The sequence below is a fragment of the Pongo abelii genome, chromosome 1 (genome assembly GCF_028885655.2).
Source record: "Pongo abelii isolate AG06213 chromosome 1, NHGRI_mPonAbe1-v2.0_pri, whole genome shotgun sequence".
NCBI classification, from domain to species: Eukaryota; Metazoa; Chordata; class Mammalia; order Primates; family Hominidae; genus Pongo; species Pongo abelii.
The window spans coordinates 144,487,752-144,497,695 of NC_071985.2; the positions used below are offsets into that span (position 1 = coordinate 144,487,752).

Below are 9,944 nucleotides of genomic sequence, written 5' to 3' on the forward strand. Positions count from 1 at the left end.
AACTGAAACTTAGATTATAAAGGAGAAAACAATAACGAGCTTTGGGGTGGTAGCAATTTGTGAAGACTAACACACCGATTTCAGCAATGTCTTCTTAATTTTGTTATATTCCTTAAAAGGGCAAATGCATGTAAAAAGCAAACGTTTCTTCTAATAGATTTAATAGATACTAGTAGCACTCTACACTAAATAGAGGATGACCATGTCTACTTGCCTATCAGTTCTTTCTGAAGCCCAAGAACCATTTATTTCAGCAATCTTGAAAAATAGTTTGTGACTACTTCCAAAGGAGGATTACCATTGGCAGGAATTTTGAAGTAGAAGTGTATTATGTACTCCCTTGGATTTACTTCAAAAACCAGAGATTTTCCAATGAGCTGGCCATCACTGACTGGTCTTTGAGACCAGACCATGTGTTACTTCAACAAAATTATTCAAAGCTCAAAGTCATTCAAATGCTCAATGATGTCAGCACTAGACAAAGGTTCCTCAATATTATTTTCAGATTAACAAAACAGTAATACCTTATATTAGTATAACACATTACATTTTACCAAATGATTTTATATCTAAAATGACTTTTTTTCTTCCCCTTAACAACCCCATGGAGTAGATTTTGTTGTCCCCATTTTAAAGACGAAGGAAGGGAAGGCAGTTCAGAAAGACTGAGTGACTTGCCTAGAATCACATAGTAATTGGCAGAGCTAAGTGTCTTTGCACTGCAATCAAAGGAAGATGGAGAGCAGAGCCTAATGTGGAAGATAGCATGAGATGTTTAAAAAAGTCCCTCATTTGCAAAACCTAAGTCAACACATTTGTGTAAACTGAACATTCAAACTTCCCTTTTAGGATAACTGGATGAGACGATATATGTCTGCTGATGCCTTCAGCCAGACTCTTAAGAATGTGAATCTAATTATTGAGGAAAAAATACTTGTACTCATTCCTCCCACTATGTTGAAGGTTATAGACTTATGTACTCATTACTTGCCTTTTCTAAGAAAATGTGCATCTGGTAAGAGGCTGCTATACCATTCATTGCTTTTTCCAAATGCCCCCACTGCTACGAGCTAGTACAGTGCCTTGTACAAAAGTTGGGTTGAATAAATGCTTTTTGATGCTAATTATCATTTCTGACAGATAGTAACCAAGTCGTGCTCCAAAACAATACTTTGCGATTCATCCAACTCTTGATTATTCACTGGAAAGAGGGGCTAGAAACAGCATGGATAATTGAAATCCACAGACAAACAGAAACCTAACTTTACAAATAGCTTCAATCTCCTCCTTCAGCAAACCTTTAACTGGAGCTAACATAATTAGGTTGACTGGTTTGAGCTGGTTAAATGATATTTAGTGTCAAAAAGTATTTATTCAACCCAACTTTTCTACAAGTTTGGGCTTTATCTTCCTCCACCTCCACTCTGGTTGAGGTACTGCTAAGTGAAAAATAGTTTAAAAAATAACTAACAGGCCAGGTGAATCACCTGAGGTCTGGAGTTTGAGACCAGCCTGGCCAATATGGTGAAACCCCATCTCTACTAAAAATACAAAAAACTAGCCAGGCGTTGTGGCGGGCAACTGTAATCCCAGCTACTCGGGACGAGGAGGCAGGAGAATCACTTGAACCTGGGAGGCGGAGGTTGCAGTGAGCTCAGATGGCGCCATTGCATCCAGCCTGGGCAACAAGAGCGAAACTCCATCTCAAAAAAAAAAAAAAAAAAAAAAGAAAAAAAAATAGCTACCAGAATTAATAAAATCAAGAGTTCACTCAAGTAAAACATCTCTTTTATTTTGACAACTGCGCTATGTGCATGTGGTACTTAATGCTTTTTAATGAGACAGATATACAGTGATAAAAATATATCATCCACTTTACTCTTCTACTTCTTTTGCTGACCCACGTCACAATCCTGCAGTTACTTAACTACTTTCATACCTGTATTGTGTATTAAGCCATTTCTTAATATTATTCATTCATTTATTCTAAATTAGCCAGTAAACTTCTGGCAGTAGGATGGACACAAAGTCCTTCAAAAAATGTAGCATAGTGTGAGATCAAGATACAGAATAAAGTTTAACTATCTATGTTTAAACTTACATATATGTGTGTGTGTATATTTAGTTATAGTAATATTGGCTGTATTGACAAGCCTTCAAAAATGGTCAGGCCACTTAATACATTTACAAAAACGTTACCTTCTACCCAAGGAAAGTGATGATATGTGAAAGTGATGCTAAGTGAAGATACAATGAAAATTATTTAGAATCTTTATTTTACAACAGTAGTACATGGAATTTAAATACAAGGTAGTTGTACACACTAGTTTGTCTCAGGGGATACTTATAAGAACTGGAAACACTAACTGAATCAACACTGGTTCTTTACCAATATCCATTTCCCCTTTTCTCCTTACCTGAATTTGTCTGGGACAACTACGTGCCCAGTTAAAATTTCTCACTTCCCCAGATTCTTTTACAGTTAAGGCTGTGTGACGTAGTTTACCCAATAATTTGTATGCAAAACTTTACCAGGTGAGGCCCTGGGCAAGCTGCTATTTTCCTATAAAAAGGGACAAACTCAGATCACACACAACTTTTCCCCTTCTTTATTTTTTCTGCTTAGAATGCAGAAAAATGCATGGAGGTAAAGCATCCATCTTATGACTATAAGGAAAAAAGCTACCTGGTAAGGATGATGAACAAGACAGAAAAAATTAGGTCTCTGATGGAATTGTGGGGTTGCTGAACTAGCCCTCACATGCCTCCCCTTAAAAGAAAAACAAATCCTTATTTGGTTAAGCCATTTTAATAGGGTTCCTGTCACAGGTGAAGGTAATAGAGTCTGGCACACAGGTTTGTTAGAGCATTGTCTCTGCAGATAAAGGTTCGTGGCACTCTACTGTGGCAGTCACTTTTACGTTTTCTTCATATCCCTTAAAGTTATAACACACTCCAGCTGTAGTTTCCTGCAGCTATTGATCATATGTTTGTTGGACAGTCCTCTCAGGCTACAGTGATGTTTATAATGCCAATCACAAAGTCCAAGAATTTCCACCAATTACTAATTGCCTGATAATTTTAATATTTGTTTCTTAATGGCATCTCAAGCCACTGTGAAACTTGTAATCTAAAGCCCAGGGTGAAACATGTAGATATTTAGGTATGCATAGATATATATCTAAAATATTTCCAATATACAGTATATAGCAACTTAACAAATCAACGTTGTATAGGAGAATGCTGAACAAGGTATGCTCGATGAAAAGGTCATTCTGTGGGACAATCTAGAATGAAGTCTGTGATTGTCAATAGCCTACTAGAACTGTTAATAAGGGAGCCTCTTCACACCTGTTGAAGGTGAAGGATTATAGCATTTGTGGTTGGGAAAAAAATCATAAAGTTAACAATGAGGTCATGAATTAAGCTACCACATAATTTTCCCATTTTTCTTCTCATTACACCATCCCAGAATTTCTAGGCTCAGCTACTGCATTTACTATGTTACATAAACGTTATCTGTGTACACGTAGGTACCCAGGTCGGGGGAAACTCCTGGAGGGCGGGGCCCATATCTATTCACCTGTTTCCTGAGTGTCTGCCTGTCACATGGTGGGTGCTCAGTACACATTGATTGAATCAAATCTGCTGTGATACTGTGTCCAGAATTGGTGGGTTCTTGGTCTCACTGACTTAAAGATCGAAGCCGCGGACCCTCACGCTGAGTGTTACAGTTCTTAAAGGCGGCATATCTAGAGTTTGTTCCTTCTGATGTTCGGATGTGTTCGGAGTTTCTTCCTTCTGGTGGGTTCATGGTCTCGCTGGCTTCAGGAGTGAAGCTGCAGGCCTTCCCGGTGAGTGTTACAGCTCTTAATGCGGCACGTCTAGTTAGTCATTCCTCCTGGTGGGTTCAGGGTCTCGCTGCCTTCCGGAGTCAAGCTGCAGACCTGCACGGTGAGTGTTACAGCTCACAAAGGCAGTGTGGACCCAAAGAGTGAGCAGCAACAAGATTTATTGCAAAGAGCAAAACAACTAAAGCTGCCAGAGAGTGCAAGACGACCCCAGCAGGTTGCCACTGCTGCCTAGGGCAGCCTGCTTTTATTCTCTTATCTGGCCCCACCCACATCCTGCTGATTGGTCCATTTTACAGAGAGCCAATTGGTCTGTTTTACAGAGAGCTGACTGGTCCCTTTTGACAGGGTGCTGATTGGTGCGTTTACAATCCCTGAGCTAGACACAGAAGTTCTCCACCTCCCCACTAGATTAGCTAGATACAGAGTGCTGATTGGTGTATTTACTAACCCTGAGCTAGACACAGAGTGCTGATTGGTGCATTTACAAACCTTGAGCTAGATACAGAGTGCGGATTGGTGCATCCACAAACCCTGAGCTAGACACAGGGTGCTGACTGGTGTGTTTACAAACTTTGAGCTAGATATGGAGTGCTGATTGGTCTATTTACAATCCCTTAGCTAGACATAAAGGTTCTCCAAGTCCCCACTAGACTCACAAGCCCAGCTGGCTTCACCCAGTGGATCCGGCACTGGGGCACCAGGTGGAGCTGCCTGCCAGTGCCCCGGTGCGCCCGCACTCCTCAGCCCTTGGGCGGTCCATGGGACCAGGCGCCCTGGAGCAGGGGGCGGCGCTCGTCCAGGAGGCTCAGGCTGCACAGGAGCCCAAGGCGCCCCTGGGGGCTGGGGAGGCTCAGGCATGGCGAGCTGCAGGCCGCGAGCCCTGCCCCGCGGGGAGGCAGCTAAGGCCCGCGAAAAATCAAGCGCAGCACAGGTGGGCTGGCACTGCTGGGGTACCTGGCGCACCCCCCGCAGCTGCTGGCCCGGGTGCTAAGCCCCTCACTGCCCGGGGCCAGGCCAGGCCGGCAGCTCCGAGTGCGGGCCCGCCAAGCCCACGCCCATCCGGAACTCTAGCTGGCCTGCAAGCGCCGCGCGCAGCCCGGTTCCCGCCCGTGCCTCTCTCTCCACACCACCGGGCAAGCTGAGGGAGCAGGCTCCTGCCTCAACCAGCCCAGAGAGGGGCACCCACAGCGCAGTTGCGGCCTGAAGGGCTCCCCGAGCATGGCCAGAGCGGACACTGAGGCCGAGGAGGCGCCAAGAGCGAGCGAGGGCTGCCGGGGCTGCGAGAATGCTGTCACCTCTCAATAGGAAAAAAGTAAGAGTAGAATTTAGAATTGCAAGCTTTTCTTTTAATTCATTTTCTTTATGATTTTCCAGTTAGAGGGAAGGGTAAATAACAGGGCAGATGTAGGGGTTTTGACACTTGCTTTTAGCGGGTCAAATAAATCCTGGGAAAGCCTGAACAAATCAGGGAAGATAAATAATTTGTGCTTTAGCTTGGGAGGAGCATAGATGGCAAAATTATCACGAGAACGAATAACCAGTACGGGAAAATCTTTACTCGTTTAGTGTCTGTATATCCATAAATTATTCTTTAAATGGCTTGTGGGTATCCTACTTAAATATTGCCTTCTTTAGTTTATATGCTAATTTCTTAATCATTTCTGAGTAGTTTAATAAAATTTTCTGTTTCTGTAAGAAAAGTTTAATTGAATGGGAAAACATAATAGTTGTAGATAATTATGACTAGGGGAAACTTGCTATTTGCACCATGAGCTCACAACAAAGACATCATTATTCATTAGAGATAAATTATTTGTGAGGAAATAACTCTCGATTATGTGCAAATTCAGTCTGTAAACAAACTGAACATCATAGGATATGAGCCAGATTACCAACAATTTCTGCCTGATGCTCTGCATCTAACTCTCCTTTAACAATCTTTGAATTTTTTAAGAATCAGACAATGGTTTATGATGTATGTTGTCACCATCAGTTAACCATGGTATCGGGTCAACCAGAACATCATATTTTGTACCCATGCAGAATTCAGCTAGATTTCAGGCTCCATAAGGACACCTTTTGCAAGTGATGAAGACCCACACAGCATCCCAGAACCCAGGGTTTCAGAAACATTGTTGCAAAATTTACCTGCTGAGAGAGCATTAGGCCCTTGCCCAAACTGGTCAGTCTTATTTAAAAACAAAACAAACAAATTAAAAAAAGAGAAGAAACCCAAGGAGTTGGCAATAAAAACGTACTTACTTTTCCATCACTTTAATGGTAGCCAGGAATAATTAGAATAAAGCATGACTGTTCAATTAGCTTTCAAGACTGACCAATTGAACTAAAATTTATTTTTATTACATTTGGGTAGCGTAGACCTTTCCAAATGTGGCTGTTTTCAAGTAACAACAAAGATCATTCCTTTCTTTTATAAAAGTTAATAAGCTGAGGAACACTGCAGAACACATTCTTATTTTATGCATTAGGGGGATTTGAAATGGAAATCAACAATTCTCAAGAGTTTCTCTTCGGAGCCCTTCCCAATGAGCAATTCCAAATCCTAACTAGGAAAGTGGCATATTCCATGGGCTTGCTCTAGAAAGGGGATAAGAAAGCCTGAATTTTCTCTCCCTGGCATTGAACTGCTAGGTGACATTGGGTGGCATACTTCTACATCTAGCGTCTGACTGGTTTTAGGACACTCTGTCTCTGAGCAGATGAAGCACCGTTGACGCGCATCAGGCCCTGGCATTCTCATCATGCCCCTGGGATGAAACTCTCACAACGGCCTACAATTCACCTTGACTGCAGCCATTCCTTGTGTCTCTCCGTCCTTCCAGTAGTTCATTCTCATGAGGCAGTTTGTCACCCTTTGTTCCTCAGAAGTGTTGCACATAATCTTTCGGATACCAGTTCTCTCATAGGCCCTTCTTCACGTCCTTTCCTTTTGTCAGTCTACAAACACTCCCAGGGACTTTTTCTTTCTTCTTATGGTATAATTTTGACCCCATGTTTAAGACATCTTAAAAGCCACTTACTTTCTCTCCACAGTCCTTATTTTGCCAGATTCTTCTTCTGCACAACCTCTGCCCTTCCCCTGGCTTCCCTATTACCATCAGGCTCTTGCTGTTTGAAACTCGTTCTATTACCTGGATTTATCATTTCGAACCCTTCCCATATTCTATTCATTTTCCTGGAATGTTGCTGTTAAGTCCTGTTCCCATTTCCTTCCTTTGCTCTCCATAAGAGGCTGGAGGTGGGGAGAGACCACAGGTCTGGAAAGAAAGACCTGGAAGATGGTGGTAGGCCCATGTGAGAGTGGGCAGTTAATTAATTTCTCAGTCTCTGTTTTTTTCCCACATAAAGTGCGGGGGTTCCTATTTCTTTGTACTTAGGAGAGTCAGGGAAACACAAAGTGATTGTTACACTAGAGACACTAACCACAACACAAGCCATTTGCTTAGCAAAAACAAGAAAATCACAGGTTTATTTGATGACATGGCAATGAGAAAGATGGAATTTGGGGCTATCAGCCTAAGTAACAAACAGAGAGAGGCTGTCTAAAAGGAAATTAAATTTATTTGGGAACAGAGCATTGGAATGGGAATACACATGCTGTAGTAAACTACAGGCATGCGGGAGGTAAAGAAAGACAAAGGCTTTTAAAGGAAAAATGAGGATTATATCATTGTTTTGAGATAATTATCCTTGGCTATGAAGACCCATAACAATAACAAGGGTGATGCCAGTCCAAGGTTGGATAGGCAGTCACTGGGCGGATGTTCTTGCTGAAGTTATTGTTTGTGTAAGGCTGTAATCATCTTTGAGCATCTTTGTGGTTTTTGCAGGGTCTTTTGTGATAGTTTTTGTTATCAGGCATTTATGCATGAGAATCTTTTTTTTCATAGCCTTCTGCAGCTATATTTGTCAGGGTTCTTTTAATTAATTAATTAATTAATTTTTTAACACAAGTGACTCCATTTTGTTTCTGACAACTTTCACAGGCTCAGGGCAGCATATTGGCTTTTTTTTTTTTTTTTTTGACACAGGAACAAGCTCATGGTTTATTAGATTGGATTAAAGCTGGTCGAGTTAAGTAGATTCAATTGGACTTTGCTAATGAAGTAAACATGAACTCTCTGCTTTTCCCAACTCAGTAGTGGAATTTTTAAGATACGTTTCACAGATGTCTAGGATCGGTTTCCATTCTGTAATAATGGGAAACAATCATGACCTTTATTTTAAACAAAAACCATTGTGGAGGTGGATCCAGGATGCAAACAAAAATTATGCATCATTTTGCATAGTTGACATGGTGCATTTGAAGCATAAAACATTGCACACACTATAAACAAATGAAAAGCCGGAGTCAGTCCTGTTAGGCCTGGGCTACGATTGATTGCAACCTGAGGGCTGTGAAGTAAGTAACAGTCTGGAACTATGGTTTATCAACAATTTCATTTTCCTGAGACAACTATCCTAGAGAGCTGGTAAAGTGCGGCACCTCGATTGGAAGAGGATCGTGTTTTTCAAAGTATTTTCAGTTTCATCGTCTCAAGTTTGCACTCAGCAAAGTTGCTTTCACAAACTCCTGCTTAAAACATATATGGGCATAATAGCTTCCAGAGATTTTATTACCCCTAGAGTTAGCCCTGAGAAAAATACACTCGAAAATGTAAGTGGCAAACTGGAAAATGTTATTTTGATTCCAAAAAAAAAAAAAAGACACACGAAATCTGAAATACCCAGCTTACCTTTGTGGGTTGCTTTCTCTTTCCTTTTCTCTTCGAGGGAAAGGAATTGGTGGGGTGGGAGGCATCTTTATTTTGCCTCCTGTTCTTTTCTGAATAGGCATTTAAAAGTGCATAATAAACTCATCCCTTTCAAGGCCCATCCTTTTTGTGTGATGGGGAGAAAGGAGGACGAGGGCCTGCGCTTTTACAGCGCCATTCCCCATTTCTCCAAGAGTGGCTGCCCGTGTGGGCCTCCCCGGCACCTCTCACCTCCCTTCCTGAAAAGAAACTCCCAACTGCCCAGAATCCCAGACTCATCTAAGCGCGGGGGCACGCAGCCGACTGGCATTTGAGTCACCCACCACCTTCCCCAGCCGGCCAGCTAATTGTTTTGTCAGTTTATTCGGCGTCAAAGAAGTGAGCCCGGGCTGTTGGCGCATCCTGGGCCTCCCGCCATCGAGGCTCATCCTGGGCCTCCAGCCACCAAGGCGCGGGCCGGGAGCCCCGGCTGGAGATAGGGGGCTGCCAGGGGCGCTGGGCGGCCGTAGCCCCGCTCGCGGCCCCGACGAAAGGCAGCGGCGAAGTGGTTAAGGAGCGAGCGCGCTGCTGCGGGGCGCGGGCGGGCCGGGCGGAGGCGCGCTCTGGCTGAGCGGCGCCCGCGGCAGCCCCAGCGGCAGCTGCGGCGAGAGGAGCGCAGGCAGCGCGGGGAGCGGGCAGGACGCGCCCAGAGACATGCAGAGAAAGGGCAGCGCCGCCGCCTGCTGCAGTCCTCGGCGCGGTTAATCACGCGCTCCCCTCTCGCTGCTGATTTGCAAGAGCAGATTAATCAGAGAGCGCGGCTTGATGAAATTTGCTGTTATTGTGCCCATTTTTAGCAACATCTTTTATTATCTTCATTATTCATTTACAGGGGACCGGCATCAATTATGCAAATGAGTTCACAGACTTTGCAGATTACTTCATTTGCCGCTATTGTTTGTGGAAATTTAATTATTAAATATTATTAAGCTTGCGTTTTCTTCAATTTTCCAAGGCTTAGTTTCATTTGATTTTTCCTCCAGCTGCTCTTCTTTCCTTTCAGTGCCAAAACAGCTCCTCATCAAAGCGGCTCTGGCATGTGAAGACCAAATAAAATCTCCTCAATTTAATAATTTTGATGTTAGTCCCTTGTTCTCAGCTGCTTGCTCAAAGCAATGCAGAGAGGAACGCAGAGCACATTCAATTTAATGAGCAGAAATTGAATTCAAGTTTGTTCGGAATTGACTTCAATTAAGCAGAGTCTTAATGATAAATTAATCTCTTTTCTTTATTCCCCAGAATTTGTTTTTCAAAGTAGGAAATTGGACTACATTGA

At 42.9% G+C, this 9,944-nt stretch overlaps 1 long non-coding RNA gene across 1 annotated transcript; it reads right to left on the reverse strand.

The window, feature by feature from the left end:
- Positions 1-2,254: 2,254 nt before the first annotated feature.
- Positions 2,255-9,225, reverse strand: LOC129050153 (uncharacterized). Its single transcript, XR_008513678.2, has 2 exons — positions 8,612-9,225; positions 2,255-3,947 (listed from the first exon to the last, which is right to left on the reverse strand). It is a non-coding gene; the product is annotated as an uncharacterized LOC129050153 (long non-coding RNA).
- Positions 9,226-9,944: the final 719 nt, after the last annotated feature.